The sequence below is a fragment of the Triticum urartu genome, chromosome 3A (assembly GCF_056163025.1).
Source record: "Triticum urartu cultivar PI428250 chromosome 3A, HENAU_Tu73, whole genome shotgun sequence".
NCBI classification, from domain to species: domain Eukaryota; kingdom Viridiplantae; phylum Streptophyta; class Magnoliopsida; order Poales; family Poaceae; genus Triticum; species Triticum urartu.
The window spans coordinates 735,032,514-735,052,494 of record NC_141875.1 but is presented as its reverse complement, the minus strand read 5'-3'; the positions used below and the strand labels follow the sequence as shown (position 1 = coordinate 735,052,494).

Below are 19,981 nucleotides of genomic sequence, written 5' to 3'. Positions count from 1 at the left end.
CCTCTACCATAGACGTGCACAGTGGCCTAGAATTGACGGCTCTCACCGCTCATGGGCCCTTGGTACACGACATATTCTGGGGGCGCTTCTAATGCAAAGGCACGACGGGTGAGCTTTGCTAGCACGGTCACAAAACCTCCAAGGTTGGTAGCTGTGGTCTCATTGTGAACAATGGGTCCAGGCATTTTAGCTCGGTTTGGGGTAGAGGCTGTGCTGTGTTGGGTTGAGGCTAGCGTGCCCTTTTTATAGAAAAAGGGGACGAAGTCTTCCTTCGCACGCTTGCGAATAAGACATTTTAGGTGTCGGTCACTGGCGTGTGATCGACAGGCTAGGCTGATAGGTTGGGCACCGACTGCCAAAAGGTGTCGGGGTCACTGTGTGGCTCTCTTACACGAAAAGCTTAGCCGGGGTTAGGTTAAGTTCTGGTGGGTTGATTTACCTAGGTTTATTGACTTGGCCAAGATAGGATTAGCCAATGGTCAGCCTGGCTCTGATACCAAGGTTGTCGGGACCGGGTTTTCGGGATATTAATTTCCCAGAAAATGGCCCTTGTGCTCACCAGCCCTAGGATTACTGTTAGCTGATGAGGCACCAACTTGACAAAAAAACTCCAAGCAAAATACAAGATATGTAGTACAAGGCCATTCTGGCCTATGAGTACAACAAATGGTTTCTAGTGGTTGATGGCGGAAGCGGTTTGTAGATCATCAGCGTCTATGGGACTCCATTTCCCACAGGAACAGCTGACCTGGATAACTCCTATCTTCATGAGGCTGCTATCACCATTGCGTAGGTTCCGGGGTTGTCATCGCGACGCTCCTCTCCACGCAAGAAATCTGGCCAAGACAGTAGCCAGGGACAAGCCAGTGAGTACTTTTGAATGTACTCGCAAACATTATGAACACAGGTATAATATAACAAATGATAATCATGCTCTAAAATGTTTCATGATCACAACGTTAGACATGAAATAAAAATCCATGATGCACGCAAGCGGGTCATTCATTTACATCATGAATCTACGGTAAGAGAGTAGAAATAGAATGCACCGATCGGGTGTCTGAAGCGATGCCTCAAAGGGATAATAATATAAAGCATGCCTCAGTCGGGCATCAGAGCGACACCACATAAAGAGCTTATAAATAAAAGATATAACAAGCATGCCACAGTTGGGCGTCTGTGTGACACCACATAAAGGGCTTATAAAGTAAATGAATATCAAGCATGCCATAGTAGGGCGTCTCTACGACACAACATAAAGGGCTTATAAAGTAAATGAATAAAAAGCATGCCACAGTCGGGCGTCTCTGCGACACCACATAAAGGGCTTATAAAGTAAATGAATAACAAGCATGCCACAGTCGGGCCTCTCCGCGACACCACATAAAGGGCTTATAAATAAAAGATATAACAAGCATGCCACAGTCGGGCGTCTCTGCGACACCACATAAAGGGCTTATAAAGTAAATGAATAACAAGCATCCCACAGTCGGGCGTCTCTGCGACACCACATAAAGGGCTTATAAATAAAAGATATAACAAACATGCCACAGTCGGGCGTCTCTGCGACACCACATAAAGGGCTTATATGAGAGTAATCACAGTGAACATCCAGGAGATAGAACCGTCCCAAGGACACTCAATAATTCAAATAATGTAAATGGTTAGTCCATAATAATTGTAATCATAATCATCATGAGTCACAAGACATGATCCATGTTCTGGTTTAGCAATCTTTTCCTCCTAAGACCGACACTTGACCCATCCCAGACTGTAGTCCTTAACCACAGACATGGCTATTCGAATAGATATAATCTCTGCAGAGGGTGTACTCTTTACCCACGAGTGACGGATTCCTTTACTCACTACAAGAAATATGTCAACTTGTGACCACCACTATTGGTCACTGAATGGTCACAAATTTCCATTTGTGACCTTTTTGTGACCAAAAACATAAGGTCAAAAGTTGGCCGTCATAAACTGACTACAGCGACCTTTCTTCTGGAATGGTCGTAGACCTTTATGACCAAAATACGTCTACTGTGACGTTTTGGTCACTAGCAACCTCCCGAGGCCACGTAGGCATCCAGCGTGGCAATGTGACATGGCACAAGATTCAGCCTGGTCCAATTCGATTTTCTACATGGGCCTAGCCCAACAATTCAGCCTTTTTACTATATATTTTCTCTATTAATTTTCTCTAGCTACATGGGCCTGGCCCAACAATTTGGCCTTTTTATTTCAGGGATCATGGCCTTTTTGTGATCTATTTCGTTTTTGGGCCTAAGCCTTTTTATTTACTTGGCCATCGCCTTTTGTTCATTGTTTGATTTGTGGCCTTTTTAGGGCCCAAATAGTATATGTTTCATTTCTGACATATCAACAATAAAGTAACCAGTATTTTTGTCCAGAGAGCCCCAATCACACAAATTTTCATAAATGGCGACCAAAATGAGTATATTATATATATTACAATCATGCCATAGTTCACATCATCCAGGAATTTAGAACAACTACAAAAGTGCTGCTATGAAATACTATAACAGCCATTCACATCATCCAGGAACATATAATTAGCTACAAAGATGAAGCGTTCCCTTTTTCCAACTTCTTGAGCCTGGAGCTCCTGTAAAAGACAGGAAACGATCATTATCATGGCTATGAATTCAGAATGAAAGCAATATCCTCAAACATACAACAGCTAGGAAAAGAATATTGAACAGAATAATAAACAAATACACAAGCAGCTAGGGGTCGATCCTAATGCATGAGGGCACGGATAATAGTAGCAACCATGAGTAAATATTAGCAAATATTATATTGGTGGAAAAAAGTAAATACCAGCAAGCTCTAAGAAGACTCCAAGAAATTGATGGCTCACAATACAATCATGCTTTTGACAACAAATACTACTAGAATTAAGGTGCATAACATATTCTAAGCAGTGTTAACATCATGACAGTAACAATTAACAGTAGCAGCTAGCAGGACATCAATCAAGCACAACAAAAGTACAACACCACACTTGGGATCTCGGAGCAAGAAAAAGATGATGTTGCTTTGGAGCTACCACAAATGATACTGATCAAGGGCAAAAACAAGTTGGTATGATATCATTCATTCATTCGTTCTCATCACGATCATACATTGAATTCATTAAAGGTTACAGATTCATTTTTTGACATAGCATTGGAAAATCACAAGAATAGTATATGTACCAAAGTGTCCAGATAAGTAGATAACACATGGAGGTCACAATCACATAGCAAAGGAAGAGTGGGACAGACCGAGGACTTACCCTCTGGACAAATCAAAGACTTCACGCTTCCTCTTCCTCGGTGGACAAATCAATGACTTCAATTCCTCTTCCTCATGCACCAACAGGAAGACCATCTCAAACACCTTGGTGCCAACAAGAAACTGTACTCACATAGTGAATAGAACAAAAGAACAGAAAGCACACGTATATACTGAACAAAAGCAACAACCAGGAATAGATGACTCAACAGTTCAGGTTTGTTAACAAAACAAGTGTGGACATCTCACAGTGAGTTAACTATCTGATGACTTTAGTAAAACACATACTAGCATTTGGTGCTACAAGAGACAATAGGAATCCAACTATCCCAACATCCCAACTTGGTAAATCCATGCTGCTAAAAGGCTAATCCTAATCGGGTTGGAACTGGACCTGGTTTCAAACATGTGAGCTACAACTATCGTAATACCACAGCCCAAAAAAACCCTACAAATCAATCAAACTACTGTTTGTAGGTCTGGCATCAGTGGTCTCACAATGTACAGTCAACTTACAGTCATTTGGGAGAAAATTAAAGTGATAATTAGACTGCCATTACAATCTGCTGGTAACTTGCAGTCTACTTACAGCTACAATGATATCTTAAGAGTTACAGTCTAAATACACAAAACTTAAGAACATGGGAATAAACAGACCAACCCCCACATTCCAATAATTCAAATACTCAGCAGTCAAATGTGTATGCGTGTGCGTGTAAATGAATTGAGGTTATGCAAAACTATGGTGCATTTAAACTATGAGATCATTTGGTCCACACATTTAGATCATTTAACACAGAGAAAAGAAAAATAACAAAGGACTGCATATGAATGTATGTGTCGTTTCCAGGATAAGTTGGCACATTGAATGCCACCAATCAGAATATACCACACAACAGAGAATAGCTTGTAGCGTCCGAGACTAATCTCCATGAGGAACACAAATCATCCTCAGGAATTGGTAATGAACGCACATCAATCAAAACAAAGAACAAAAAAACAGATGGAATTTGTGTTGTCCCTGCAAGTGCCATAAACCTGCAACAGCAACAGCAGCAGCTTCTTCCTAGCGACATTTTCCCGGGCCAGGTATCTATTAATGATGTTGATAGTAAGGAATAAAATTTCACCCAGTACCTCAAACTTATAGTGGACCTGCATTGGGTGAGTTCGCCAGGTCAGGTCAGACACACAACTCCGTACTAGATAACTTGACCAGGGTTCCAAGCAGATAATTACCTCGGTCCTTCTGTAGAAGCTGTAAATTTCATCCACATATTCAACAACCGCAAGGGAGTTGCCGAAGTCGCAGCTGTCAATGTCATGCATTTCCTCCTCTTCGGTGTCCTCCATGTGGATCTCCTTCAGCTCCTTCATCTCACTAGCCAATTGCTACCTGCCAAAATAAATTCAAATCCTTGAGTTGACAGTTACCTATTTTGCTCAGATTCTTGGTTCAAACAAGGTAAGGTAAAATAATCTGAATAATGCAGAAGATGGAAAATCTACAGATAACCCAATTGAAACTACATTGATATCATTCCATATATAAAAGAGAGCACCCAGTCCAGTTAGATAATATATACTACTACTTGCCTAAATCTGCTAGAACTATATTAAACCTACATTAATGATATGCCATATAGTACAAGATTTGGTAGGACTATGCTCAAATCTCTGAAGATTTGTGCTATGTGCCAATTTGCACCCGAATGTCATGGACTGGAACAATCTATAACACTGTGGATGTTGTTTTCCACTATATATCTCCAACAATAACACTAGTATCAAACTTGAAAAGAAATGCTTGACTAGCTAGCTAGTTTCTGAAAAGACAAGGCATTAAGAGGTATCATCATTCTTTTAATAACTTGCATTGCAACATTCATGATCAATAGCTATGTACAAATGCAAGAAAATCTACACGAACTGCCCTGCTCTCTTAAATATTTTCTTCAAGTGGTTTCTTTACAGCAGGGTATATGTTGCAGTTGACAAAATAAGATGTATTTGCAGTTGCCTGCCACTCTGGAATGTCGATGTGCTGCCTGACCTTCTCAATGTCAGCCACCAAGTCCCAGGTGGTGTTCTCCTCTAGACAAAGCATGGGGAGTGCTCTTCCAGAGTCTTTCTGGAATCAAACACAAGCAGATTAAGCACCGCGATCTCCTAGGAACACCGGTGAACAGACACATGAGGGGATCAAAACGAAACCAACCTAGTCAAACAGCACGATCATGTAGAACTCCGGATCGAAGAACCCACAGTTGTCGGGCGAAGTGCCATCCCAGGACCCCCGTGGAGGAAGACGACAGGCTGCAGACAGAACAAAGTCGGTATTACTAAAGGAAGAATTGTAGGTGTGCGACTGGTAAATGTCATAAAGCCTTCAGGTGCTAATCATAGTCCCATCTCCCACTCCTTGTTACTTACGACATGAAGTACCCATAGTCCAAGAGAACAATTCACCTGGTGCTAATCATGGTCTGATACTGGGATACGCACAAACTAGTGTCCTCATGTGCGCTCTAAATTTAAAAATTATGCCCTAAATGTAAAAATCTGGGAGGTGCAGAGGAGGAACGGCGCTGTGTTTCTTTCTTCTCTGAAGAAAAAAAAGAGTGTTGTGCCATCCGATGTGATACACCCTCGGATTACAACTCCATGAACCCTCGCCTGCTCCGACGGCCCTGCTTGAAACCCTAGCGGCGGCCGAAAAAAATGTAACAGAGAAGCTCCGGGGAGCCAACGCGGCGGCGGGCGAACCCTAGAACGGAATGGGAGGTGGGGAGAGAGGGGGAAGGGAAGGGGAGGGGAACCTTGGCCTCGTAGAGGAGCGGGCCGTCGTAGGCGAGCACCTCCTCGCCCTCCGTGAAGGAGACTGCAGAGCCCTTCGCCTTGTCCTTCCCTCCGCCACCGCCGCCGCTCATGGTCGTGGTCGTGTTGGAGCTGCCGCGCCGGCACACACGCCAAGGGATGGAGGGAGGAAGGCGTGGTCGTGGGAGGGAGGGAGGAAGGCGCTGGATCGAATCGAGGCACGCCCGCACCGGCACGCACGCACGCCAGATCGAGACTGGATATGGGGGATGAAGGCGAGGGGAGGGGGATGGCGGAGACGAGGTCGACGGTGGGTGGGGGCGGCGGTGGTGGGTGGGGATGGCGGCGAGGGAGAGGAAGGCGCGGTAGCCTCGATTGGATCTGGAGAAGGAAAGGGTGGGTGGGTAGGTGGGTTAGGGTTTTGATCTTTTAGGATAATATCCACCGTTGGATGGGCGCGTGATGGATGGCTCAGATCATGTCCAACTTGGTGATCCGCGTGGATGTGGTTCCTTGCTTCTCATTGGTTGGCTGGCTCGCGCTCAAGTATCCAAAATTTGGACCCAAATCTCTGATTTTTTTTAAATGCCTACAAATCGGTGTTGCAAAATTCAACCACACCATTTTCCAAAAGGCGACTGTTAGGCGCCGGTCAATCGGTCTAAATTTGGGTCGCTCGCCTGGCGCCCCTACGATGTTTTCGTATGTAACCATTTGATTCACCCCCAAAGTTATATTTTCTTTCCTATCTTGCTCGTTCTTATTAGATAGAACACATCGTTGACCCTCCCGCTGTTGCGCCGTCGCGCACAAGCGCAGTCTGGCGCCTCACAGTCGGCATCACCCCGACGTTCTCTAGTTGTAGCATTCGCCAGTTCTAGCACCTCCCTGAGGCTGCTCACCGCCGGGATGAAGCATCCTGAATGAACAGTTCTAGCAATCCATATTGTCGGTTCCAGCAAATTACTTCACCACTTCCAGAGCCTCCCCCGCAAATTGCTCACTACCAAGGATGCAACATGCCAAATTCATTTTCCATTTTTTGAGTGCCCAAAATAAGTTTTTGTGTGAATGACCTACCATATATTTGTTGTAAAATTGCACCAAATCAGTTTTCTAAAATACTAGGACATGTTTAATGCACAATTGACACAATGTTTGGGTGTAAAAAGCCTTGATTCACCTCTGGTGAAAAAGACAAATTTCCGCCGATTCAGCTGGAAGCGGGTCAAATTTAAATTGTATCTGCCTCGTAGTTTGCTCTTTATTTTTTCCGAAAATCATTTCTACGTACATAAGTATCTATTTAATCATAGAAACACCAAAAAAAATTCCAAGATTCAACCACTAGCTAGGAACGGTCAAGCCCGTCGTTTTGACCGCATTTTGAAACGGGCATAAAAAATTCAAAAAAATCAAAAAATTGGAAAACCTTCGCATTGCGTAATTATATGTGACCAAGTTACCAGGAAAAATAATAAACTTGTAATACGGTAATTATTTTAAAAAAGTGTTCTCGGAAACAAGCTATCTACACTACTAGAAAAAGGGCTATAGATGGGATTGATACTAATGGAGCACCAGACAAGCGGTGCGCCATTAGTATATACTAATGGCGCACCACCTACTGATACGCCATTAGAGTTGAAACTACTAATGGCACACCTGGCCCCGGGTGCGCCATTAGTATCAATTTTTTTTAACTAGTGCGCCTGTCCAAACATACTAATGGCGCACCAGCCGGAAAGTGCGCCACTAATGTTGTTTTTTTTATTATATTTTTTATTCCCTTTTTTGCAAAACTACTAATGGCGCACCACCAGGAGGTGCGCCATTAGTAACCTGGATTACTAATGGCGCATTTAGAGTTGGTGCGCCATTAGTAAGTGGGCAGCAACAAGATATTTTGGACAGCCTCTCCTACCCACACTCACTTTCTCCCCACTTCATTCTCTCCACCTCCTCCTTGTCTCGGGTACCTCCTCTTTTTCACCTCATTTCCACCATAGATTCATTCAATTTAAGTGGTTAAATTACCTTGTTTTGATAGGTAAGTAAGGGGGGAAGCTATATTTATGTTGTTCTCCCTACAACAATGTGCACATGCACTTTTTATGGCCTAGCTAGATCTATGTATGTTCGTGGTGTTGCATATGTTTGTGGTGTTGCATATGTGTTTGTGTTTGGAGGTGTACCGGTATTTGAAATTCGATAGTTGCCAATATTTTGCCGGAATGTTGATTCATTTCCGTTTCGGCGAGAATTTTGGCATTAAGCATTCTTTTTGGTCCTATTTTTGGGAAAGTCATGCCAAATTTTTTCTTGGTTCTAAAATATCGGTTTGCTCTACCCCGCAGGCGACCATGGTCCGCATGATGACCGAAGGCATCGTGAATAGGTTTTTGAGGTCCGTGAAGGCCGAGATGCTTCAAAAGAACGAGACGGAGATAAGATGTCCGTGTCGAAGATGCAAGCTGAAGAGCCTTATTGCGGACCCGGAATCCGGGCAGGTGCGGGACCACCTGCTCTTGCGTGGTTTCATGGATGGCTATCGGTGGCAAGGTGATGAAGATGACTACGAAGTCGTCCATGGGGGTCGGGCAAGAAATGAGGAAGGGCAGCAAGACAACCACCGTGGCTCGGGCGGGCGAGAAGACGAAGAATCCCCAAGAGATGATCACGACGGTGATGCTGTACACAGTCATCATGTAGAAGATGCAGGACATGATGATGAGGAAGATGCCAGAGCAGTCGACGGCATGATCATGAAGATGATGATGCCGGCGGAGCAAACGACGCTAGACCATCGATGGGCTGGGTGCAGGACCCTCATATTCAAGAGCTGCTTCTCAAGCAGACGGATAACGCAAGAGCTGCCGCCCAAGAGAAAGCCAAGATGGATCAACTTGAGTTAGACGCGGTTACTCCATTGTATGAAGGATGCATGCCCGAGGATACCCGCCTGAAAGTAACGCTCATGGCTCTGGAGATGAAGGTAAAACACAAAATGACCGATGCATGCTTCGACGAGAACATGTCATTCTGGCACGAACGTCTTACCGAGGGGAACAAGTGCCCGACCAGTTTGGAGGAAGCGAAGAAAATCGTGTGTCCTCTGGATTTAGCGCACGTGAAATACCATGTGTGCATGAACAATTGCATCATTTATCGGGACGAGCACGCGGAGTCTACCATATGTCCGGTGTGCGGCGTCACTCGATACAAGAAGAGGAAGAAAGCTCCTCGAAAAGTGGTGTGGTACTTTCCGATCACTCCTCGTCTGCAGCGGTATTTCGCGGATCCTAAGGTAGCAAAGCTCCTGCGTTGGCACGCGGATAGGGAGGAGAAGAAGCGAGAAGATGACGCAAATGATCCGGAGATAGATAAAAAAGACAAGATGCTGAGTCACCCTAAGGATGCGAGCCAGTGGCAAGCGTTGAACTTCGAAGACCCATAATTTGGGAATGATCCAAGGAACATCGTGCTGGGCGCGAGCACCGATGGAGTCAATCCGTTTGGCAGCCAGAGAAGCACACATAGCACCTGGCCTGTGTTTGTGTGGATGTACAACCTTCCCCCCTGGTTGTGCATGAAGAGGAAGTTCATTCACATGAGTATGCTAATTGAAGGACCGAAACAACCAGGGAACGACATCAATCTGTATCTGGGGTTGCTGAAAGAGGAGCTTGACACGCTGTGGAAAACGCCAGCCAATACGTGCGACGCAGCAGAGAAAGAATATTTCCCTATGAGAGCCGCGCTGCTCACGACGGTGCACGACTATCTCGGTTACGGATATGTCACGGGGCAGGTGGTCCACGGATTTTCTGGATGCGTCAGGTGCATGGATGACACAACGTATCGCCAGCTAGATAGAGATCCCGGGTCTTCGAAAACCATGTTCATGGGACATCGAAGGTGGATTCGCGACGATTTCCCGTGGAGAAAACGCAAGAATCTGTTCGATGGTGAAACCGAACCCCGAGGACGCCCGCGTACGAGGAGCGGCGAGGAAATAGACGAGCTGTTGAAAAATTGGAAAGACTGCCCACTGCCGGGAAAGAAGCAAAAGGCGCCAGAGCCGGGAAAGAAGCGAAAGGCGCCAGAGCCGCTGCTGAAGGTATGGAAAATGAGGTCTGTTTTCTGGGACTTGCCGTACTGGAAGATCCACCGTGTACCTCACAGCCTTGATGTCATGCATATCACGAAGAACGTGTGCGAGAGTCTGCTTGGTACCCTGCTCAACATGCCAGAGAGGACCAAAGATGGGCCGAAAGCAAGGGCAGACTTGAAATCAATGGGCATCAGGCAGGAGCTTCACGCTATATATGATGATCATGATGATGATGATGATGATGATGATGATGAGGCGAAGTAGGACACGGAAAGTCGTCACAAAGGCAAAAAGGCCAAGAAGACCGGAAATGACTACCCTCCCGCGTGCTTCACTCTAAGTCAGGAGGAGATCGAGCAGTTTTTCACCTGCCTCGTAGGAGTAAGGCTTCCTTACGGTTACGCGGGGAAGATAAGCAGATACCTAGACCCAGCGAAGCTGAAGTTCAGCGGGATGAAGTCTCACGACTGGCACGTGCTGATGACGCAGATACTTCCAGTTGCAATCTGTGGGATCATGGATGCGCACGTCCCTGAAACCCTATTTGGCCTATGGAACTTTCTCGACGTCATCTCTCAGAAGTCTGTTGGCGTGAGGCAACTCAGAAGGCTACAGGAAGAGATCGTGGTGATACTATGCGAGCTTGAGATGTACTTCCCGCCCGCATTCTTCGACGTTATGGTGCATCTGCTGGTCCATATCATGGACGATATCATCCAACTCGGGCCGACGTTCCTGCATAGCATGATGCCGTTCGAAAGGATGAATGGTGTCATCAAAGGATACGTTCGCAACATGTCATGTCCAGAGGGAAGCATAGCCAGGGGCTTTCTGACCGAAGAGTGCATCTCCTACTTCACGAATTATCTAGGCATCGAGAACCCCGTTGGTCTTCCCGTCAACAGGCACCTCGGCAGGCTCGCTGGATGGGGTCACCGTGAGGGTCGTCGCGAAATGCATGTCGACTTCGAGGGTCGACTCGCCGACATTGAAAGAGCAAACCTAGTCGCGCTACAACACATAGACGTGGTCGATCCTTGGGTGGTACAGCAGAAAACCTTTATTAAGAAGACGTACAATGACCGAGGCCAACAGAGGACGGACGGAGATATACTCAAAGAGCACAACTCATGTTTCACGCGTTGGTTCAAGCAGAAGCTTCTGTCGTACCCTTTACATGAGGATTCTTCCGCGGAAGAACAACTCATATTCGCCTTGTCACAGGGCGCCGAGCACAACCTGATGACCTATGAGGCATACGATATCAACGGCTACACATTCTACACCGAGGCCAAGGACATGAAGAGCGATGGTTATCAGAACTCCGGGGTAACGATGGAATCCTACACTGGTAACGACAAGGACAGATACTACATAAGGATCGAGGAGATCTGGGAGCTGAGCTACGCTGGAGAGAAGGACCCGATGTTCCGTGTCAGATGGGCCAAGAGCTTCCTAAAAGAAGACCGGTATTTCACCACCATGGTTATACCCGAAGCCAAATCCAAGACCGCGGGCGCAAATGTCACCGCGAAAAATGAGCCATGGGTACTGGCTTCCCAAGTGGACCAATGCTTCTTCATTACTGACCCGTCAAAGCCCAGTCGTGTTGTCGTGAGGAGAGGCAAAAGGAAGATCATCGGAATGGATGGAGTAGCCAATGAGCAAGACTTCGACAAGTACGGCGACCCGAGGATCGAACATGACGACGATGATGAAGTAGCAGCATACACCACAAGAAGAAGCAGGACCACCCTACCTAAAGGACGCCCGTTCCACAGAAGAACTCCATTTGCGAGAAAGAAGGGCAAGAAGATTGTGAACAGATAGCTAGCTAAGATCCATTGTATTTAAATCGTAGCCTTCATTTCTAGATTGTATTTCATGGGCACTTTTTGAACTATCATGAATATTTTTAAATTTCATGGACACTCGATCTCGATCCCCCTCCATCTCGATCGCTATCCCACCTCGCCAGATCCGGTCCCCCTCGCCGCCGAGCACCCCCCGGTCCACCGGCCGCCGCCGCCGACCCCCCGCACCCTCGATTCCCCTACTCAACCGCCGCCGCCGACCCTCTGCACCCCTCCCCTACTCAACCGCCACCGCCGACCCCCCGCACCCCGTGCACCCTCCCCCGCTCCACCGGCATTACTGTTTGATGATATTTTTTAAAAAATTATTACTGTCTTATAAAAAATATTACTGTTATGATTTAAACAAGTTTGAACATATTTAAACACAAAAAAATATCAAACAGCATTTTTAAATTTCATATGCACTTTTTGAACTATCATGAATATTTTTAAATTTCATGGACACTCGATCTCGATCCCCCTCCATCTCGATCGCTATCCCACCTCACCAGATCCGGTCCCCCTCGCCGCCGAGCACCCCCGGTCCACCGGCCGCTGCCGCCGACCCCCCGCACCCTCGATTCCCCTACTGAACCGCCGCCGCCGACCCCAGGCACCCCTCCCCTACTCAACCGCCGCCGCCGACCCCCCGCACCCCGTGCACCCTCCCCCGCTCCACCGGCATTACTGTTTGATGATATTTTTAAAAAAATTATTACTGTCTTATAAAAAAAATATTACTGTTATGATTTAAACAAGTTTGAACATATTTAAACACAAATAAGTATCAAACAGCATTTTAAATGCATAAAAAAAAGTGGAGCCTGGGAATCGAACCCAGGACCTCCTAGTGTGAGAACTGGCTGCTGACCAGTCGAGCTAGTAGAGGGAACTTGATGTGGATCAGGTCAGGTGGAAGATAACCTGTTGGCCGAGCCGCCCCCGTCACCGCCGACCCCCACCGCCCTCGCTGCCTCCCCACTTGCCCCCTCGCGCTTCCCCTCGCCCTTCCCCTCGCCCTCTCGCCTTCTCCTCTCCCCCAGATCTGCATCGGCAACCCGCGCGCGATGCGCCCGTCTCCGCCACCTCGCACCACCGTGGCAACCATCGACCTCATGCCACACTGACGTGCCCAAGCACTCCACCTCCCTCGACTACGTCTCCCCGGACAAGCCGCAGGACTCCGGACGCCCCTTGCGACACCTTCCCCGCCACCGGCTTCCTCTTCGGCCCGGCGGACTCCGTCGACAATTCGCTCCGGCGAGCTCTCCCCCGAGCCCGCTTTGCTCACCTGCAGGTGACGGTGAGCTCCTCTGTCGATCCCCTCCCTTTCCACTTCGGTTCGTCGGGAGTACAGCTTAAGTGATGCTTGGATGTGTAATCTGCTCTAGTGAGTTCCTGTTTGTGATGTGTAATCTTCTCTAGTGACCACTCCATCTGGTGGTGGTCAGCTACTTGTCCAAAGATCCGAGGAGTAGGCTGTCATCACTTAATCCGCTCTAGTGACCCGCAATGTGTAATCTGCTCGATGTTGTTGCTGCTGCTGCTGCTTAAGTGATGCCGGTGCTTGTTCTTGTAGTTGCACTCTAGTGATGCCGCTCTAGCTCTAACTTCTAAGTCCACTGAATTTTGTCAACTTGTGTTGCTGCTGCTACTGTAGATCTTGTGAACTTGTGATCTTCTGAACTTGTGAATTTTGCTTAGAAACATCAATGAATTTGGTGATGGAGTACAATTTTGTACAAAATGAAATGCAAGGTTGCTGATACTGTAACCCAGATCACACAGATCAATTTTTTTCCAATTTATGCAACTGTAAGAGTACCAACCAGATTACACAAATCATTTTTGATCTGCAAGGTTGTTGTTGCTGTGATGGAGTAACTCTGTAAGATGGAGTACATGAGTACTGTAGTAGTAACTCTTGATTAATTATGGCATTGTGTGTCATAATTTAAAATTGCCATGTTTATTAGAAGTGTTAACCGTCACTTCTGGGTTGTAACCTTAGCTGTGTTTCAATGCTTAAAGACTATTAGCTGCATAGTAATTTCCCTGTCCTAATTGTTGTTTTTCCATGCATAGATGAACATTCTATAATTTCCAAGGATCAATTAGACCAGATTGGGCTCTCCTTTTTATTGTTGTTTTGACCTTTCTGTTGTGAAAAATAAAGAAGGATTTTAGACTAATGTGGGCCTATGGCTACACCAGCATGGTGTTTTGATTCAGAAGTGATGATTTTCTACAACCAGTGCATGCATGCCTTTTTTCTTCTTCATTTTTCGTGAAGTGCTCTGTTCTGGGTCATGGACTTTGTGCCATGGACCAGTGCATGCATGCTGCTGCTGCTGTACTACTTGTCAAGTGATGCTGCTGCTATCTATGAGTTGCTGCTGGTAGTTGGGATTTTGTCAAGTGATGCTGCTGCTACTTGTGATCTTCTAAAATGACCCCTTTCTCCTGAAACGTTGATTAATTTCCGTTTCGGTTGAGAAATGGGGCACTCCAAGGTCAAGAAAATTAGCAAAGGTCATGCCCAATTTTCTTGACCTAGAAGGTGCCCGATTCTCAACCGAAATAAAAATTAATTTGCTATAGTGGTTGGATTAGTTTAGTATTATTTTCACACACACAGACACCCTTGCTTGCCATGTGTGTGAGAGAGATAGTGAGAGGAGACAAGAAGAAGGGGGTTAGGAAGATGTTGCCTGCTCATCAAAGCTAACCATCTCCCCCTTTTCACCCCTTTTCCTTTGTCTTTTGTGGGTTGCAAGGAAGCTACTGCCTTAGCTAGCTTAGCTTGTGCACAAATCCTAGTGTTACAATCTAGAAAATTAGCCTGCAAAGATGAGGTCCCATGCTGGCTGTACCACTGCATCATGCAACTGTGCCTTCAAGATCCAAGGCAATATCACAAACATCATAGGCAATTTGACCTAACTCACAACCTTGTATCTTTGCAGCAACCAACTTTCTAGACACACCCCTCAAGAACTAGGTTACCCTGAGAACGTGGACTTGGACCTTAGCAACAACACACTAACAGGTTCTATCCCAAAACACCTAGGAAATATCACAAACATCTCTCAATTGTTCCTTGACAATAACCAACTTTTTGGCGACATTCCTCGAGAATTAGGTTATTTGGTCAACTTAGAGATCTTGTTCCTTGACAATAACCAACTTTTTGACCAAACTTTGTTCCTATTTAGAGAGAAACATGGCCAACAACGATGAGGCCGGGGGTTCGGGCGTCAAGGCATTCTGGGAGCTGTCCCAGGAGATGGAGGAACAACCTCACTTATATGAGGACGCCGCCTTCCCCACCGATCCTGAGACCACTGATGGTACCGCCGAGGATGACCCCACTGATGCCACCACTGATGTTGCCGCCGAGGATGCCACCACTGATGATGGCGGCGCACGCACAGATGGCAGCCAACCAAAGAGGCAACGGAAGGACCGGCGCCCGACCGTGCTCCGCACCCTCAAGGAGGAAGTTACTGAAGTGGACTCCAACGGGAATCCAACAGCGCCCGAACGAATAGTCAAGGGGTACTCGCTTCAGCTCGGGTGCATTCTCCGGAGCATCGTCTCGATCAACACCGAGAACCTCAGGCATCCTGACCGAGGGAATTTGCGCAACCTCCTCTTCACGAAGCTGCATGAAGGATACAAGTTCCCCGCTGAATTTGAAAACACAAGCCTCAAAGGGAATAAAGTGAACAATGCTGCCCTCACGATGATGAGCACGGCCCTGTCTACATGGAAAAGCAATGTGAAGAGAATGATCGAGAAAGGTGAGAGTTATGAGAAGATCAAGGAGAAAAATCCTTCGATCACCAAAGATGACTACAACGACTTCAAGATCAATTGCTCGAGCACCGCAAGCTCCGAATCAAGTAAGTGGGGGAAAGAAATGCGGGAGCTGAACTTAGGGGAACACACACTCGGTCCCGGCGGTTACAGAGTGGCGGAGCCTATATGGGACAAGGAGGAGGCGGACCGTGCCGAGCAAGGCCTACCGCCCCTCTTCGATAAATACGGTGACAAGCAGACCAGGAACTTTGTCAGGGCCCGGTACAAGAAGGACCCGAAAACAAAGGAGCTTACCACGGATCCGAAGACCAGGGCGCTTGAGCTTGTTCTGGTAAGGAATACACCCCCGCGTAATTAGCTCCATATGGTTGCATTCTAATTAATGAAGCCAAATTTCTAAATGGTTCACATTCCTTCCGCAGGCGACTAAAAGCAGTAGCGCGGGGTCGACTAAGAGCAACCCTTGGGACACCATTCTAAATAGGGCGTTGAATGTAATGAAGAACAAGGATAAGCTCAGTAAGCCGACGTCAGCTGGTCGTGTGGCCGGCAAAGGCTTGTCGACAAAATGGTCGTCATACTATAACACTGGTGGGTGAAAGGAGAAAAAGACCAGCTCGGAAAGCCAGGCGCGCGAGGTTCAAGAACTCAGGGCACAGGTGGCGCGGATTCCGGAGATTGTCCAAGAGCAAGTGCAACAACAACTCGGAGCGACGATCACCGCCATTGTGCCTACCTTGATCCAGGGGATTAGTGCGTGGATTGCGGGCGGCCAACAGGGGCCGCCCCCGATTCCTAGCTTCACGGCCAGCAACTCGCAGAACGCGATGGCGGGGCCATTGGTGTCTCCGGCGGAGGCGGCATTGGTGTCTCCAACGCCGGCACGGGAGCTTAATGCACCAGGGTGTACGTCGGCCGGCAACTCTGCAGCAAGCGGCCCCTCCGTCAACTGCACGCCCGCCGTTGGTGGTGCCTCGACATTAGCCGAGCTCGACGCCATCATCACGGTAACTAATTAAGCCTCTCTCGGCTGAGGACTTCATCACCTTGCCTTTGACTGGGCATCCCTGACGCCCTACATGTTTTCGCAGGGCGCCGCCGACGTTCCGTGCACTCTCCTGCACTTCGTGAACAACGAGTTGGTCGATGTCGCCAAGGGCAAAATCGTTCAACCGGGCAACCCCTTGTTCCACGGTACCCAGATGCCACCCAACTTGTTTAGGGTTCAACTGGTTCGGGTGCTGCCAGGCTGCGACGAGTTGTTACCTCTGATTCGACCCATCGGGGCCGACGATGATGACGTGATGACCCTCAGCGCCTGCCTGAGCTGGCCCCTGCTTTGGCTGAAGAGCCAGATTCATTTGGGGGCGGGGGACACCACCCCAAAGACAACACCGCCAGTCGTGCCGGCGCCAAGTCGGCCCCATGGCAAGACCGCCGCAACGGTGCCGGACATCCCTATGCCACTGGATCCAAACATGCATATAGCACAGGATCAGAACGACGACGATGATGATACATTTGCCAACGTCGATCAGTACTTTGCCGATCATGGGTACGGTGACGACTTCATGGGGCCTCCTTCTCAAGAACCCAAACCAACGAAAGACGTGCGCGATCTAGCTGGTACCGCGGAGAAGCCAAGTTGCAACAGGCGTCGTCTGCAGTTCAGCTCTTAGGAGACGCCTCCAGCTGCCGACTTCACCGAGCCTCAGATAGGCGAGGTGCGAAATATGATCAGCCCCAACACACTCAAGAAGGCGGTCTATGAGCAGAACTCGGTCCCATTACAGGAGAAGAAGAAGGCACGCAAAAGAAAGACTAACAAGGGTGCGGGCCAGCCGGCACCGAGTACGAACCATGCTCAGGACGGGCCACCTTCACCCGAGGATATCTCGAGGAGGGTGCATGTGGCGGGTAGGCCGATGCTACCGAGAAATATGCTCGCTGCTGCAACCGGTGCTATGCGGAGTCTGCATGACAGTGTTCTTTCTTTGGAGAAGCGGCGTCTCGGAGAGAAGGATGTGGCATACCCGGTTTTCGCGGCCAAGGTGCCAGAGGGCAAGGGCTTTGTGGATAACTCCATCGGGGGTACGATCGTCCTGCGGTTTGATGACATCCACGCTATGTTGAACCTTCATCCGCTGCACTACACCTTCGTTCGGCTATTTTCGCTGAGTATGGAGATGCGGATCATTCGCGACAAGACCCTGGACATCGTGATAGTCGGCCCCTTCTACATGCGTGCCAAGATCTTGGGCAGCGCTGGGGACCGGCAAGTCGCGAGTTCTTACCTCGAAGGCGTCATTCTGGCAAACCAAGATAAGGATAACTTCCTCGTGCCTTACTTTCTTGAGTAAGTCCTCCCCTCAACCGCCCCGTAACATATGAATTCTTAGATTTCGATCGTTTTTCTTTTAACATTCCGTGTTTTCTGCAGTGACACACGTTGCACGCTCATCCTCCTAAGCCCCAAATATTCCATGGCCACGTATTTCGACCCGGACCGTCAGTCGAACGTAGACTACACAAATGTCAAGAAGGTTCTTGATGATGTTCTCCCCGGCTACGCCAAATCTGGAGGCACCTTCACCAGGCCTATTCGTAAGTACGGCAAGCACGTGTTCTCCCACAATACGACGTTCTGCTGCGTCAAGCAGCCGCCTGGCGGTCAGAAGGGTGCCTACTACGCCATCCATCACATGCGGGCGATCGTACGGGAATCATCAACTTCTGCTACCGAGTAGACTCAAAGATTGGGCCACGAGCATGTCGGCAATCCAGGACGCGGACATCAGACAAGAATTCTTTCGCATCCAGTCGGAGTTTGCGGAAATCATCCATCAAGATGTCCTTCGTACCGCGGGGCAGTTCTACCTCAGAAATCAACCGTCCAACAGTGACATCGACACAATCCTACAAATGCAGGCTGACAACGCCCGTTCTTTCATGACTCCCACGATAGACGGCGGCTTCATCCACGCTCCGGTCCCTTGAGTCTCATGTTGTAATTAAACTTTAATGAACTTGTAGTATGTCTCTTTGGTTTCGAGAGTCGTTCAACTTAAGATGTAATCGATGCTATTAATGTCTTGCTTTTCTCTTCCGATCGTTCTGTTGCATACTTATATATTGCTTATGTATTGTCTGTGAATTGGTACTAACGTTTCATTTGGCTACTGCATAGCGATGCCGTGGTATGTCGTGTACAAGGGTAAGGTTCCCGGAGTCTACGACGACTGGGAGGAGTGTCGGAGACAGGTTCACCGATTCAGCGGTAACAGTAACAAATGGTACGCCACTAGGGCCGAGGCCAAATCTAGATACGCCCGCTATCTAGCGGGAGAGGGGAGGGAGCGTTGGAGGAACCGGATGAAGACGAGTTTCATCGTGATGATACTCATCGTGATGACCGCAGCTCTCTTCTATGTGATGGTAGTTTAGATGATCGATATCGACTTGTAATGTGAAGACACACTCGCGGTCTCGAGACTTGTAATATAATGTTCTATCTTTGTTCGGTCTTTTCAATTCGGAGACTAATATGATGACTTGTATTCGGAGACTAAAATGATGAATTGTATTCAGAGACTAATCTTCTATTGTATTCGATGAATCTGTTGTTGATGTGTGCTGTCTATATTTTGTCCAATTATACATTTTGTAACCTATGCAAAAAACAGAAAATAAAAAAATAAAAAAACCTAATATTCATACTAATGGCGCATCACATCATAGTGCGCCATTAGTATGCCAAAGGATACTAATGGCGCATCATTAAAGAGTGCGCCATTAGTATGCCGAAGTTACTAATGGCGCATCTTGCTGTCGTGCGCCATTAGTATGCCAAAGCACCTGGGTATACATGGCCCCCTGGGAGGCATACTAATGGCGCACTGTTGTATGTACTAATGGCGCATCTGGGGTGCGCCATTAGTATACCAGATACTAGTGGCGCACCTGTGGTGTGCCATTAGTAAAATATACTAATGGCGTGCTACTAATGGCGCACCACTAATGCGCCATTAATGGCCAAATTAGGTGCGCCATTAGTAGGCCTTTTCCTAGTAGTGCC

At 47.6% G+C, this 19,981-nt stretch overlaps 1 long non-coding RNA gene and 1 other non-coding gene across 2 annotated transcripts; both read right to left on the bottom strand.

Moving 5' to 3' along the window:
- Nucleotides 1-2,446: 2,446 nt before the first annotated feature.
- Nucleotides 2,447-6,397, bottom strand: LOC147982434 (uncharacterized). Its single transcript, XR_015600050.1, has 6 exons — nucleotides 6,117-6,397; nucleotides 5,516-5,613; nucleotides 5,351-5,428; nucleotides 4,537-4,693; nucleotides 3,299-4,452; nucleotides 2,447-2,626 (listed from the first exon to the last, which is right to left on the bottom strand). It is a non-coding gene; the product is annotated as an uncharacterized LOC147982434 (long non-coding RNA).
- On the bottom strand, nucleotides 4,127-4,260 carry LOC125517802 (small nucleolar RNA snoR80). Its single transcript, XR_007287810.2, has one exon. It is a non-coding gene; the product is annotated as a small nucleolar RNA snoR80 (small nucleolar RNA).
- Nucleotides 6,398-19,981: the final 13,584 nt, after the last annotated feature.